The sequence below is a fragment of the Thamnophis sirtalis genome, unplaced genomic scaffold, assembly GCF_051295495.1.
Source record: "Thamnophis sirtalis isolate CommonGarterSnake01/CBP01778 unplaced genomic scaffold, rThaSir2_p1.2 scaffold_1, whole genome shotgun sequence".
Taxonomy (NCBI): Eukaryota; Metazoa; Chordata; class Lepidosauria; order Squamata; family Natricidae; genus Thamnophis; species Thamnophis sirtalis.
In genome coordinates, this window is record NW_028261381.1 from 26,140,176 (window position 1) to 26,156,263 (window position 16,088).

Sequence of the window (16,088 nt, forward strand, 5' to 3'; positions counted from 1 at the left end):
TCAGATCTTAGCATCTGGTGAAGTAGAAAGAAGAATCCATTTGTCTACCTCTTTTAGTACACTCAATTTTTTTTCTCAGGCCCCTTAATACAAAACTCAAAGTTGCCATGCAACCCTTACTCAATAGAGGCTCTGCTTAGACTCTCAGCATTGTGCTTATATCAGAGGCAGAGAAGATCCTCCATGCTCCATCACTTGAGGTTTTCAAGAAGAGACTGGACAGCCATTTGTCTGGAATAGTATAAGATCTCTTGCTTGAGCAAGAGGTTGGACTAGAAGACCTCAGAGATGCCTTCCAACCATATTATTCTATGTTCTAAGAATAAAGGAAGGTTGTTGCTTTTTCAGCAAAATAAGATTTTTCTAATACAGGTGCCCAGAGTTAGCTGGAGTCGGGCAGTGCCTAAACTGAATTAAATAAATAGAAAGATACTGCATGAAAAATACATACAGGCTATAAAGACTTTCTGATAACAACATGCCTTTGTTCCTCACTGGGATGACAACAGTCTTCTGTAATATTTCTTTCTTTCATTTATGATGCCGAATTAAGGGAATAATAGAAACATTTCTTTTTCATCACATCAACCCAAGGATTTCTGTTCTCTGCAAGCGCTTGCAAGCAATTTTACATGCTCTTATGAGAGGGTAAGTTCCATATAAACCTGTGGAAAATACACATCAGAAAGCTACTAGCACCTCTCGCTCCTTTCAAATGCTTCAATCTCAACCTAGCCTAAACATAATTAACACAGGAACAATTTTCCCATACTTATCACTTGTTTTCAAAACCCTTAAAATTAATTAACAGCTGCATAAAATAAATCTCATATAATAAGATAGTGTAGGATAATGGAAACTAAGCAGTGACATCTCTGTACAGCTCAGATAAATAATTGTAGAGTTGAATTCTCTGTAACACGCTAACTTTTTCTACCATTATGAAGGGCCCTAATTTGAGAACTCTGTCCAGAGTTTCTTTTAACTCATACTAGCTGATAACCTGGCGTTGCCTGGGTATTTATAAGAGGGAAATGTCCAGACCAAATGTAATTTCTAATGTTGGATTTTCCCCCTTACCAGAGGGAGCCCCCTGGTGGAGTACTGTAAAGCCATTACCATGGCAACTCCACTGCACTGTACACTGCGCTGTACAGAAGGCACAACAGGCTGTATCGTAACAGAACACACATCCCGAGGGGTGTTAGGGATGTCTTACCCCCACAGTATTTTTTTTTAGAGAGTGAGTCATCTGTGTACCATGTTTGGTTGAAATTGCTCAAAGTGTTCCAGAGTTATGCTGGAACGTACATACATACATAGACACACAAACAAACTCACTGTGAAGTTCCCAGAAGATGATCTAATTAATTTACGAGCCTGTAGACAAAGTTGAAAAGAAATCCAATCATTTATTAGGATTGACATTCTGGCGTGGACTTCTGTGGAGCCAAAACTGATTTTGCTTAATTGCGTTTGAACTTTACCCCTGTATCCCCTCCCTTCTGTCCTGCGTCATAATTGATATTCTCCAACTAGGTTGTTGACATGAGATCTAACTCTGGCCAAAGGCATGCATGGAATATCCCCTTCCATGCCAGCCTGATAATAGTCATGGCAACGCTTTAGAAGTTGACATACACACACACAAACACACACACACATCCATTTATATATATATATAGGACACACACACACATCCATTTATATATATATATAAATATGAGGACGAAGTGGTTGACAGAAAAGCAAAAATAAAAAAAGATTTTTTAAATGACTTATTACAATCTGTCATCCTACAGATGTGCTGGCTTGAAACTTCCAGAATTTCAAAATTTTAAACCAGCAATGGGATAGGGTGAGGTGGGAGTCTGGGATGAATCCATTGCATGCATCTGAGAAAATATATATATATATTGCAAATAAAAACACACACATTATTTCCGTACTTGAAGTCCTATTCAACAATTTCCCTTTATATGTTTATATTTAAATGCTTGGAAAGAGAGAGTGAAGCTATGGCCATTGCTCTTTCAATGGGTTATTGATCTTCATCCTCCATGTATTGAGGTGACATCTGCAGTATACGTTTCAATCTATTTTCTGAAGCTTTCATCATGAACAGTTGGTGAGCCACACAAAAGGGACCACTTGATGATAGACTTGGTCATGATCAAATTCTGAAGCTTCTATTTTTTTAAAAAATATGTAACTTACCAAACTTCAAGTTGCTTCTGTTTAAATTTCGGATGTCATGCCATGGCTTTGCCACTTCCATAATGCCAGTAGTTCTTCAACATCTGCCATCCTTGAGCATTTCTAACTTTAATATCAAAGTGGGTTGGGTTGCATGCTGCTGAACCTGTGTGCTTTAAGTGAGAGGGAGAAAGAGACATTGAGATTTCAGGAGCTGCTCAGAGGGAACTAGCATATACATTTGCAAAGCTAAACACAATGCAGTAGTGGGTTGCAGGAGGTATGCCCCAGTAAGGCTGTACCGGTGCCTGCCGGGAACACTGGGTACCGTTCCGGTACGGTGCTCCAGAGGGCCCACCTGCCAGCCCGAGCTCCTTACCTCTTTGAGCTCTTTGGAGCTTCCGCACATGTGCACGGAGCATACGGCACCTGTGTGACGCTCCGCTGAGCGTTGCGGAGGTGTTGCGGAGCTGTCGTGGAGGTAAGGATGCATTCGTGTGCTGCATGTGTGTGCGCGCATACTGCATGTGTGCATGTGGGGGACGCCGGGTCCCATTGCACTGTACTGGTTGCAACAGGATCCGGAACCCACCACTGACACAATGCATTAAAAATAGGTCCTCATCCACCATGTAAGCGTACATAAGAGGACTTACGATCCCCTATGGAGCAAGAAAAAATAAAAAACCAAAAGAAAAACAAGACAGTATTCAAAGGGAACTCAGTGAAGCTGAGTTAGAACTACAGAAAGATCCACAAAATAGATCTAAAAAAGAAAAAAGAGAGATGATAAAACATAAGCTCAACTTAATAAGCCAAAAAGAATTAGACCAGAAAATTAAAGCGTCCAAACAAAATTATTTTGGACCTGCCAATAACCCCAGATGGTGGCTCGCATACAGATTGAAAAGCGAAAGAGAAAAAAGCACGATACATCAGCTAAAGGATGAAGAAGGAATCATTCATCGGAAGAAAAGAAGAAACTTATACAAAGATACTTCACACATGCGCAGAGCGCCCATGATGATGTCTGGGCGGGTGGATAGAGCCTCCCACCACTGCCACTACCAATTCACTTGAACTGGGGCGAACTGGCAGAATACCACATCCGACTTATACATGTTGTTAGGGATGATTGAGAATTTACAATTCAAACGAAACCAGCCAGACAAAATTTGGAGAACATCAATTTAGTGTAGCCTTCAAATTGGCAAATCCACAGATGTGCTAGGACACATCTAGAACTTCTAGAATTTCCCAGCTGAGCATTCAATTGGAATACCAACACAACTGGATGACATTTGGCTGAGAAAGGCTGGTTAAATCTGTTCAGCCAAAGGCAGCTTATCATGTGCCACCTTCACAAGTGACTTTTGAGGTGGGACTATATTTTTTAAAGTTGTTTTCTAGTCTTTGGATCTCAGAAGGAAAGTCTTTCTTGGTCTGCAGTAGCACAACATATATCACAGACCAAAGATGTTATAATAGTTTGTGAAAATGACTTTGGGAGACAGGGGAAGAGTTACAGCAAGGAAACAATCAGATAAAAGGCATCTTACTGCAGGAAAGTGGAGGTGACTAATGTCTCAGAAGGGATTCTTCTTAGTCTCATGGGCTGTAAAAGCAACAGGGGAAACGTGTAATATTGATTTCAGCCTAGTGAGGTAGCCTGGACAGGAAATACAACCAAATGAATAGTAATTCTATTTTATTGTAAAGTTACATTAACACAAACTTGAATATCTAATAAAGGAGAATGTCTGCAGCTCAGGGTTGACATGAGGGGCCTTTGGTGCTCTCTGAGCTTGCTTGTTTTCTTGCAGACGTTTCATTACCCAAACCGGGTAACATCAGCAGTGCTAGATTAGCACCTAGTTTGGGTAATGAAACATCCTTCAAGAAAATCCCAAAGGTGCTTTTTCAAGAGGCAACTGGACTTTCTGGTTTGATATGACTGGATAGAGGTGAAGAAGCTCCTTGGATGAGAAGCGAAATGTCTTCAAAGAAAAAACCCAAAAAGTCCAGTTGCCTCTTGAAAAAAGCACTTTTGGGACGACCGTGACCTGAATGACTGAAAATCTCCATAGACATCTGCAAGAAAACAAGCAAGCTCAGAAAGCACCAAGGACCTCTCACTTGGAAGTCTGAAACTACATTACTCCCACCCACCACCACCCCTTGCCTTTATAGCCCAAGAAACTAGAGAGAGTCCTTTCTGTGATATTTGCCCATTATTTCTGTGGGCTAAGTTGCTTCTTCACTGAAAGGGAAGAGCCACTGCCAGGGGATCTATCTACCAAGATCAACCCCACCTACCAATAAACATGTCTAGTACCCAAGCGGGAAGTGGAGTAGAGTGGAGTGGGGCAAAGGAGAGGAGGAGAGAAAAGTCAAGGGAAGAGGAGAAGGAAGGAGAAGAAAGAAGGGGAAGGGGAGAGCAGAAAGGAGAGAAGGAAATGGACACGGGGAGAGGAGAAGGAAGGAGAAGGAAGGAGAGGGAAGGAGAGAGGGGAAAGGAGAGAAGGAAATGGACAAGGGGAGAGGAGAAGGAAGGAGAAGGAAGAAGAGGGAAGGAGAGAGGGGAAAGGAGAGAAGGAAATGGACAAGGGGAGAGGAGAAGGAAGGAGAAGGAAGAAGGGGGAAGGGGAGAGCGGAAAGGAGAGAAGGAAATGGACAAGGGGAGAGGAGAAGGAAGGAGAAGGAAGAAGAGGGAAGGAGAGAGGGGAAAGGAGAGAAGGAAATGGACAACGGGAGAGGAGTAGGAGAGGGAAGTGGAGAAGAGGAGAGAGAAGTGGGGAGAGGAGAATAGGAAAAGGGAGGAGAAGAAAGTAGAGTGGGGAAAGGAGAGGGATAAATACAAAGAATGCTATGGTACAATTATGAAAATAATGTCTATAACTATGGCGTACAACATTATGTATTTAAAAGAGATTATAAATGTATGATTGAGAGAATATTGGTTATAATCAGGTTGTATAAAACTACGTGTACGCAAAAAGGACTAGATATATCCAGTTCACTGCCGCTGCAAAACTGGAAATATGATGTATTATAAAGAAAAATGTACAATAAAAATATTTATAAACAAAATAAAAAATGTCTAGCACAGACTTCCCACACAGACTTCCCACACAGAAAGCCACTGTTTGTCTTTGTGTTAACAGTTGGTGGAATGCTGTAATTATTCCTGCCTTGACGTAATTTGAGGCCTCCTCAGCTTTTCCTCAGAGCATGCCACCTTCTATTAACACGTCAAGCATTTTAAATGAAAGCGACTCATAATTTGCCTCAAAATGTGTAAACTTCATTTAAAAAGCAAAATGAGTTTTACTGAAGATGTCTCTCTCTTTTTCCCCGGTTCTTTTCAAAGCTAAGGCATGAGGGGATAGAGGGATGTTTGCTTTGATAACGAGTCCTGCATGCTTACTCTTTATTTCGGTTAGCTTGGAGGGGAAGGACAAAGCATCAAAAGGAGCGTCTACTTTACAAGAAGAGAAGCACGTGGATGGTGGACCAGCAGGCTTTTATCATCTTGAAGAAAGGCGATTGGGTTCCGGGAAGACAGGTGTGCACTGCTCCAATTTCGTGACCTGACAAATAGCGCGCCGTCAAAACCGCGGCAATAAAACCGCGATGTCGACAGCGCGCCCACAAAGGCGCGCCGACAAAAGAACACTGACAGAAGCGCGATTAGGGTTAAGGTAAGGGTTAGGGTTAGGGTTAGGGTTAGGGTTAGGGTTAGGGTAAGGGTAAGGGTTAGGTTTAGGGTTAGGGTTAGGGTTAGGGTTAGGGTTAGGGTTAGGGTTAGGGTTAGGTTTAGAGCGAGCTTCTGTCGGCGCGCTGTTGTTGGCGCTCATTCGTCTGCACCATTTCAAACTCGCGATTTTATCGCCGCAGTTTTGTCGGCGTGCTTTTGTCGAGCGTGCATTTGTCGGTGAACCCTCCAATTTACAGCGAGGAAGACAAATCAAGGTGTGTGACGAGGCCCAAGTATCAGGGAAAGAACCTTTCCGACAGGCTTTTCCTGAGCAAGCAAATAATTCTACTCTATTCTAATGACAATAATAAAATGCTTATTTTTAAATTAAGCATAGCAAGTAGGAAGAGCGTCCACAGATGTTGCAAATAACAAACATAAGCTTATTTTTAATTGTTTATTTTTTCCATAAAACACGGTCCACTGGAGAAGGAAATGGCAACCACTCCAGTATTTTTGCCATGAAAACCCCATGGACAGTGTTGTTCATGGGGTCATGATGGGTTAAACACGACTTCACAACTAACAACAACAATTTTTTTCCCTTTGTATTTCAGTGCTTAGCCAAGTGAAATGGAAAAGGGGTGAATGACTAAGAAGGAAATAAGTGTGCGTCACAAGAAAAAAAAAGTCAAAAATAAGCTGGGCTCTCACAGCAATCAATCATATTCCTATGTTTCTCCCTCATATTATTCCCCAAACTTCCTATTTGGAATCTCATATGCAAACTCTTTCATGCTTCTATTGGTTGACCCAGTCAAAATGACTCAAACGGAGGGGAAAAAATGGAAAGAGATACAGAGGAGCCATCAAAAAAACACAAGAAGTTCTACAGTGCTTAACAGCAAGACGTTATTTTTATGTTTTGTACAGGGTAGGCAACCTTTGGTGATGGGTGATTTTTTCCCCTCCTCATTCTTAAAAAAAGAATATTGGGGTTTTTTTCTTGCTTGTTAATGACGTCAAACCTATTCTATGGTTTATGCTAATTATATCAGACATGATTGGACAGGGAAGATTTTTATTTTTGCCTTTATTTTAATCCCCACTCCAGTGGAACTTCCTTCATTAACAGATTATCAGAGTAGGAAGGGACCTTGTAGATCATCTAGCTCAAGCAGGAGACCCTATACCTTTTATGACAAATGGCAATCCAGTCTCTTCTTGAAAGCCTCCAAGGATGAAGCTCCCACAACTTCATAAGGCAAGCTGTTCCATTGGTTGATTGTTCTCACTGTCAGAAAAATTATCCTTATTTCTAGTTCGAATCTCTCCTTGAGCAGTTTCCATCCATTATTCCTTGTCTGGCCCTCGGGTGTTTTAGAAAATAGCTTGACCCCCTCCTGTCTGAGGCAGCCCTCAAATATTGGAATACTGCTATCATGGCTCCTCTCGTCTTTCTCTTCACTAGACTAGCCATGCCCAGTTTTTGCAACCGTTCATCGTATGTTTTAGCCTCCAGTCCCCTGATCATCCTGGTTGCTCTTCTCTGCACTCTTTCCAGAGTTCAACATCTTTTTTTAATAATGTGGTGACCAAAACTGGATGCAGGATACTAGGTGTGATCTTACTAAGGCTTTATAGAGTGGTATTAGTGCTTCACTTGATCTTAATTATAAACACATTGTGTGTTGCCTTCTAAAAGGCAGAATAAAATACTACAGCTATTGTGCTATAATAGTCTTCTCTTTTTGTTTTACGGTGTTCTTCACTTTATTGTGGCTATAACAACATGTTTTTTTTAACTGAATTCTGCTCCCTCCCTTTGTCAACGTTTTGCGCAATATCCATCTGATAAACCACTGCTTTATGGCAACTCATAAAGAGATGAATTAAACGAAAAAGTCATTAGTTTTTTTGTTACAGGAGTAATATTTCTATTATTTGATATTACTATTTTAGTCCAAATAATATGCTTGTAGTTGACATGATGCTTTTCAGTTGTTTATTTGTCCATCCTTCCCCACCGCCCCCCATCCCCAAAGATTCTATTTGTTAATTGTCTCTGTCATCAGAGAACATTTTGCTATGCTCATACAAATGAGAGTTATTTCATTGAAAAGATTTTTGGGAACACATTGTCAGGCATATTCACAGCTACAACTTTCTGGTGCAGCCCTGGTGCATATTCATTCTTCAACATGAGAAATGAAGGATTGAGTATTGGATGCGTAAGCATATCCTTTTTGAAAAGGGATGATAGCAGTGATAGAAGAATGCTGATTATCAGCTAGAAAGAATAAAAGATGAGAGCATCTGGCTTACAAAGCTTTACTTTCTGAGGCTGGGAATTTCAATAAAAAATATTAATATTAATCACCAAAGATTGTGAAGTCTTTGGATAATTTTAAATTCATCTGTTTGAATATATATGCATGCTGAATAGCTGGATGAAAGAAGAACTTACTTAAAAATATTGGATAAAAAAACATTATAATTTGGTATGTCCTTCTAACCATCTTCTAATAGAACTCTGTTAAAAATATAAAAGGAAATTTTGTGTCTTGTGTGAAAAAGAATTAATTTTATTATTAATGAATTAATAATTCTTTTATCTAGGACAGTGTTTCTCAACCTTGGCGACTTTAAGTCCTGTGGACTTCAACTCCCAGAATTCTCCAGCAGAGCTGGTTGGGGAATTCTGGGAGTTGAAGTCCAGAGGACTTAAAGTCGCCAAGGTTGAGAAACACTGATCTAGGATATGGTGATGGTTTTCTGACTGTTTCTGACTAATTAAAGAAACTTCCCCAAATGTACTCCATGGACAGTTCATCACCAGAGGTCCAGTTTTTTAAAGCATTCACTCTAATCCTGAGAGTGGGGTATATAGGGGAACAAAATACAGGTGGTCCTTCATTTATGACCACAATTGAGCCCAAAATTTATGTTGCTAAGTGAGAAATTTATTAAATGAGTTTTGCCCAATTTTAGACTCTTCTTACTGCATTTTTAACTGAATCACTGTAGTTGTTAAATTAGTAACACAGTTGTTAAGTGAACCTGGCTTCCCCATTGGCTTTGCTTGTCAGAAGGTTGCAAAAGGCCATCACATAACCCTAGGACACTGCAACCATCATACATATGAGTCAGTTGTCAAGCCTGTGAATATAAATCATGTGGCTATGGGGATGCTGCCACAGTAATAAGTGTGAAAAATGGTCATGTCACTATTTTCATGCTGTTGCAACTTTGAATGAAGTGTTGTAAGTCAAAGACTACCTGTAATTGGAATGTAGAAAGCAGTCCATCCACCCAGACAGACACAGGCCATAATTGTCAACTCAGAAGCTGGCCTGATTGAGACCATCTTGGGTGCTTCAGTGTTGCCATAATGGTGCTGAGGGATGGGGGGAGGGTGGAATAGTGATAGCTGGGATTTTGTAGCCAAAACAAAATAGTTTTCCCTGAGAACCAAGGACATTCCCACAGGTGGCTGAAGAAAGGAGGAGTGAAGTTTCCAAGCAACTGGACAGCACCTTGTGAGGACCATGTGACTGATTGTTTGGAAAAGGGGGAAAAACTTTTACTTTTAATTAGGTGAAAACTGCAGGAACCTTTAGAGTCAGGTTTCACCAGTATGTGCCAATATGCTATATCCAATAAACTTGTTCTTTGAGAAAACTGCTTGCCTCAGGGTTCTGTTTGCATTACTGTTCTGTTGCATTACTTGGAACCCTGACAATAATCTTTCCCTACTATCAAATGATCAGATTCTCTGAGTTGAAGTTTGGGGGCAGACATAAGACATGCATTGAGGAATGTACTTTTAGCAGAAATTGTGTGATGACAGAAAGTGGCAATTCAAATCACAAACACTGATTTATTGTTTATGGATAGTGTGATGTTTGTGTGGTTCATTCCCCAGGTTATAGCTTCTAAGTGGGGAAAATATATGGATGACTAGACTTTAGTCTTCAGAATTCTTATTTTCAAAGATCCGAAAAGGGAAACATTGAGATAAAAGGATTGCATATAATAGACCAACAACCTGTCAACATTTCTTTGAAGAATTAAATTTTTGGTAATAAAATAGCATCTGTGGTGTTTGCATACTGTACCTAATTTTATAGTTAAAGTGAAGCTTTCTTTTATCTCATATTAAAGACTATTTACATTTTTGAAAGATGCCTCATGAAATATTCAGAGAATTATGAAAGTGGCAGAAAAGCAATCAAAACCTGTTAACATTGAAAAAGGGAAAACTACCATCTATTCAAATATGGGAAAAACTAAGGTAGACATTGTTAAAATATCCATGACTGGGAGAGACATGGGAACAAGGTCAGTCAATGAATAGATACAGCAACTAAGTCAGCAAAATGGGAGCTTAAACATATCTGAGTCTGTGCAGAGAATTGAAACAGAAACTTAAGCAGTCTACTGCTCTGAGAAGTAAACTAGCAGTCTGTCTGGGCTTGTTTGCTGATATGACACTAACTGCTTGTGTTTGCCTGTAACTCTACTGCCTTGTGTTTACTTGGACGAACCATCTGTTGGTTTGTGCATTTATTCACCTATTCTTATGTATATAAAAAGGTTAATGAATCCAGCTGAATCAGTTATCTGTGTGTGTCTTCTGGATTTGATTTATGCAACAAACTCTGACAGACATATGCTCAGATGTATAAGCCTGTACTTAAGAGCATGGGCCTCATAATTTCTGCTTCTGAATTGGCATTCTTCATAAAGAGGCTGGATAACCAGCGTCTACAGCAAACAACCTTTTCCTTCTCAAAATAAGTGTATTCCAGGGAACAGCAATACCTGAAATCAAGATTAATTAGTAGCTGCAGTCAGCCGTAGTTTGGTTCAAGAACGAATACAAAGAATTTGGGCAAAGTGTGAAATGAGCTCTATTTTTCACACCACTGTAATCTGTATTTCAAATGCAGCTTCACTTTTGCTCTCATCACACCTTAAATTGTGACACAGTGCCAATGGTAAGCATCTCAGCATGTGTCATTAGACAATATTTCTAATTTAGGACTACTAGAAGTAGGTCACAAAATTTCAAATTACCATTGAGGGGCAGCAAAAGGATATATACAACTGCATATGGTGCTATCTATTGATTATACAGATTTTTACAGTCTAGATTAGAAATTCTACATAATAGGTATTTTGATTTGTTTCTTTTCTAGCTGTTGCATCCTAATGACAAATGGTGCGTAAATTAATGTAGACTAAATCTATGACCTTCCTAGCATCCAACATGGCAGTAACATCTTAAACTACCCCTGACTGATAGAGAAGTAAGGTCTCTTTTAACTGAAACTGTATGAATGACTCTTCTTCAAATGCTTCATTCCTTGGTGTTGTTCTCCCATCACATTATGCTATTTTATATTATTTACATGCGGTGGTGAAAGTAAAACCATACTATCCATCCTTCATAACCTTTTTTAGTAGAGGAAATGACAGCAAATTAGAAAGCCAAACCTATTAGAAATCAACTCCAGTAACCAAGTAACCCAACCCAACCACCCATAAGAGGATCTGTGTGAGCACATTATTTAGCTAGCACAATCACACTGCAGTAACTTGGAACATCACAAAGACCAAAAAGACCACCAACAAAATGGATACCACTAAAACTTTATCAAAAAATGCCTGACCACAAAAAACTGGAACAGCACTATCAGTACAACCTATGGAAAGTGTAACACACTATACATGAAAAAACATTTCAGAAACAACCAAAAGACTATTACAACCACACAGTATCATTGTAGCACACAAACCAAGTGAAGCTCTCCAAAAGATTCTAAGCAAACTAAAAACCCAATAGCACTAGAAGAAAAAACATGAGTCATCTACAACATACAATGAATGGACGATAACAGCCCTATATAGGACAGAAAGGTAGAAGACTAGCAGAGAGCATCCCATAAACCACAGTCAGAGAAAACTCCTAGGCTAACGCCTTAACCATTAAGAACCAAACTGGCTCTTTAGACCAAACCAAATCCAAAAATGCTAGGGAATTCCTAGATGTTTGGCATTCAGACAAATCAGCCATCAATTGAAACAGAGATAAACTACATTTACACACGACTCAAAAGGAACAATAAGGAAACAAAAAGACTAGATTAAATTCAGTCCAGGAGTCAATTCAGATAAGCATGGATCAAGATTAGACAAATTATTAGACAGAAAACAATATTCTAATCAAGAAGCACCAAGAATGAACCAACCTCACATCAAAACTGCAGGATACACACCATCAACCAAAACTTCAAGGTATAAGCTATAGTTCAGGGGTGTCAAACTTGCATCGTCATGGCATCGTTACGTAACGTATCGCAACTTTTCCCCTCTTTGCTAAACCAGACGTGGGCGTGACCAATGTGTGACACATCCAGCCCTTGGGCCGCAAGTTTGACATCCCGGCTATAGTATATAGATAGGAAGAAAACCTCACACTTACTTGCACTGATGACATTACCTAGTTAGTAACATCTAACTAAGTATAATACAAGCAAATAACCCAGCTCAGGGAGCAGAAAAAGTCCACGGTTCAACCTTAAGTTGCAAATATTTTCTTTTACTGGAATTTTTATATTAAAAACTATTTTGTTTTTATGAGACTACTAATCTGGATTAGCTTTATAGTTTTCTCTTTGTGTTGATTTTGTTAAAAGCATTGGTAATTTTTATCTCCTATATAGAAAATAAATGAACCAAAGGAAGATCGTAGAGGAAAGGTGGTATGTTTTATTTGATTTGTTGGTTTTGCTAATTTAATTTTTAATAAAACAGATATTTGTAGGTCATTAGATGAGTAGGTTATCAGGAGTCAAGGCTGATTTGAATTTGTTAGAATCTATTGGGTATATTAGGAGTAAGATTCTACACAAAATCTTGGGTGCAAAGGTGGGAGGGGAATCTGACTAACTCAATAAATAAATTTCTGTTTTAGGGAATCAAAGCAAGACATCCATCTAAACATTATGTACCAGCCTGGATTGTAAATAAGGGGGGGGGGCACACAAATTGAACTTATTCACCTTTATAGAGAATATTTCCAATTATTTTGTTTAAATTATGTTTTCTTCCTTTCTTCATATATTCATTTCCCCTACTCCCTTGTCTCATTTTTAGTTCATATGCTATTTTCACAGTGTCAGCTTATTTCTTGCTCTCTGTCCTTTGAAGCAGTACTTATAAACATTTTAAAGTCAGCAGGGATACTGCGATTACACAAGAAACTTATTTGCATAAACTAATAAACGCATCTTATAGATTCGTTCCTCCCTCACATTAGATGGTTTAGTAGCTAAAGTTCATGCATCAATATTCAGATAAATATATGATTGGAGGCTGTTTTTCCCCCTTCCAAAATCAATAAGCCTTTGTTAAACTTGACTAGGTTTTCTGTAGCACATTTCTGCATAATTAAAATAAGTTAATTGCAGTGAATGGGCAAATTACCCCATCCCCTCCCTTCTGCAGCTTGCCTGCCAAAAGCCCATAGGCCAACTCTGACTGCCATCTCAGGCATATCCAATATGCATTTTTTCTTGAGCACAGCACACTGCCAAAGGGAGTTCTCCAACCTCTTGGGACAGAAAAGGGGTTGTTTGTTTTTTAAATCCAAGTTGGGAACTGGATACAAATTTGGAGGAACAACTTTGCTCCCTCTGACCTCCAAATAAAGGACAAGAAGCTGGAATCTACAGGGAAGGAATAATTGAAGAGTGTTGGAGTCTCACTGGGGTCGAGCCCAGGTGAGCCGCCAATGCAACCAGGACTTTTGTAAATGTGCATGGAGCTGAGGCTAGTCTGAAGGGAAGGGCCCTGTACTGGCAGTGCTACTGCTTGTATGAGAGCCGGAGTTACTTGCGATGGTGTGGTAAGATTTGTATGTGGAATATGCCTCTGTGAGGTCCACAGACGCTAAGTAATCCCCCGGTCTGATCCCCCGCAATATGGATCTCAGGGAGGTTATTTTGAAGTGCCTGTAGACCAGGTAGATGTTCAGGCATTTGAGGTCCAAGATCGCCCTCCATCCCCCCCCGAATTCTTTGGGACAACAAAGAGAGTAAAACCCCAACCCCTGTTCCGCCGCTGGAACCGGTTCTATTCCCTGGATCGCCAGCAAGTGTTGAATGGCGAGATCCATTAGGCGGTGCCTTTCTGGGTTCCTCGAAAGGTCCTGAAGAGATTCGGGGGAAGGGAGAGAAACTCTAACCGGAGGCCATCCCTCACTGTTGTCCTGACCCAGGCATCCATCGTGATCCTACCCAGAGGCCTGCAAATTGTGCCAGGCAAATTGTGCCTATGGGGAGACTCAGATTGGAGTCATTTCCCTTTGCAGAAAGGGCGCCCCCCCTCGCCCCCATGAAAGGGCCATTCGCCCTTACCCTGACCATGGAATCAATTCCTGTCCTGATACTACAAGCAAGTATTTTGCCTGTCCGACCTTGGGGGAAAATACCTCTGGTGCTGATAATCCAGCTCAGGGCCCCTATATGGGGGCTTACAGTAGTAAGGAGCCAGGTGTGTGTCAGTGCGCTTAACATTGGAAGGCAAGACCTTTTTCTTATCTTTATTCTCTATGAGAATCGGGTTTAAGGATTCACCAAATAGAAAAGTGCCTGAATAAGGGGGAGATGCCAAATGCCACTTGGACTTATTGTCTGCCTGCCACTTGCGCAGCCAGAAGAGGTGTCTGGAGGCTACAGATGATGAGAGGGCACAGGACACATACTTAATGGAGTCTAAAGTAGCATCCGCAGGAAACTGTATGGCAGCAATAATTTTAGTGGTGTCTTGCAAGAGACAGTCATCATGGGCCGGAATGTGGAATTCCTGTAACAACAAGATCATGGTACAGTTGAAATAAGACGCAGCTGCAGCCAATTTTATAGCCCATGCTGAGGCCTGGAAATTCTTACACAGAGTAAGTTCCACTCTCTTGTCCTCTGGTTTTAATTTATCAGTGACATCACCTGACAGCAAGGCTGAAGAAGTAGCCAAGACAGCTACTGCAACGTCCACAGAGCCTGCTGAATTTCACCCCTGCCTCAGGTACTTTGGAGAATAGTTTGACTCCCTCTTCTTTGTGGCAACCCCAGAGGATATTGGAACACTGTTATGTCACCTCTAGTCCTTCTTTTTATTAAATTAGACATATTCAATTCCAGCAACCGGTCTTTATATGTTTTAGCCAGGGGTGGGTTTCTCGCCCAGTTCCAACCGGTTCGGTTGGAACGGGGCCGGCGGCGTCCTCGTGCACGCGCGCGGTGCACACATGCGTACTAGCGTCTGCGCGACGCTCCAGCTGCTCCTGGAGGATCGCACAGGCGCTGTATGCATCCTGCGCATGCGTAGAAGCGCAGAACTCGTCAAAACCGGGTAAGGACCTTGGGCGGGAGGGCGCGCCCTTCGCCGTTCCCGGAAGTTACTTACTTCCAGGTTCTCCGACCAACCGGTTCGCAGGGACCGCCGCGAACCGGTTGAAACCCACCCCTGGTTTTAGCCTAGTCCCCTAATCATTTTGGTTATCAACTAGAATGGTTGTGTAAGATTATCTTTTATTTTTGGAAAGTATTGTTAGCCTTGTGAAAGATTTCATGCCCAGAGTGCTAGTTCTATTTTTATTGTAAGGTTACATTAACCGAAAATTGCAAATCTGAATGTACATCTCACCCCCTCCCCTTTACAGGCCAGGAAATTAGGGTAGGTCTCCTCTAAGCTGTTTTCCATGCTTCCATTGCTTCTGCAAACTCAGCGGCCTTTTATGTGACACTAACTAGTCTGTAATTTTTCCTCCTGTCTCTCAAGGTCATTCCTATGCAATATGTGTGGTCTTAATAATGCAGCCATTTGTTTTTTATTATTATTCATAAGTTTTTGAAGATCTCTTTGTTCAATTTTACCTCCCTTAGAGAAACTATTTAGAAAACTAAAAATTGCACACACAAAAAGTAGAATCAGCCAAAGGGAATTCAAGGGCTTGCTCCAGAGAATATTTGACATTCACATCTTTTTTTTTTTGCCTTCATAAAAGCCAAAAATATATTAGCATTTCCCAAATTACAGGTATGAAAATTAAGTCAGCTGGAGGCATGTGTCTAAAATATGCATTATATTTCTGAAACTCTTTGTAATGTTAACAGCCAACCTAGGGAAT

The 16,088-nt window shown here is 40.6% G+C and overlaps 1 protein-coding gene across 1 annotated transcript in view; it reads right to left on the reverse strand.

Annotated features, from left to right (window-relative positions):
- B3GALT1 (beta-1,3-galactosyltransferase 1) overlaps window positions 1-16,088 on the reverse strand; it is a 413,993-nt gene that overhangs the window by 230,926 nt on the left and 166,979 nt on the right. Inside the window, exon 2 of the mRNA XM_087709492.1 lies at window positions 2,218-2,369. The gene's annotated coding sequence lies outside the window, so the exon portion shown is untranslated. The remainder of the gene's footprint in view (window positions 1-2,217; window positions 2,370-16,088) is intronic.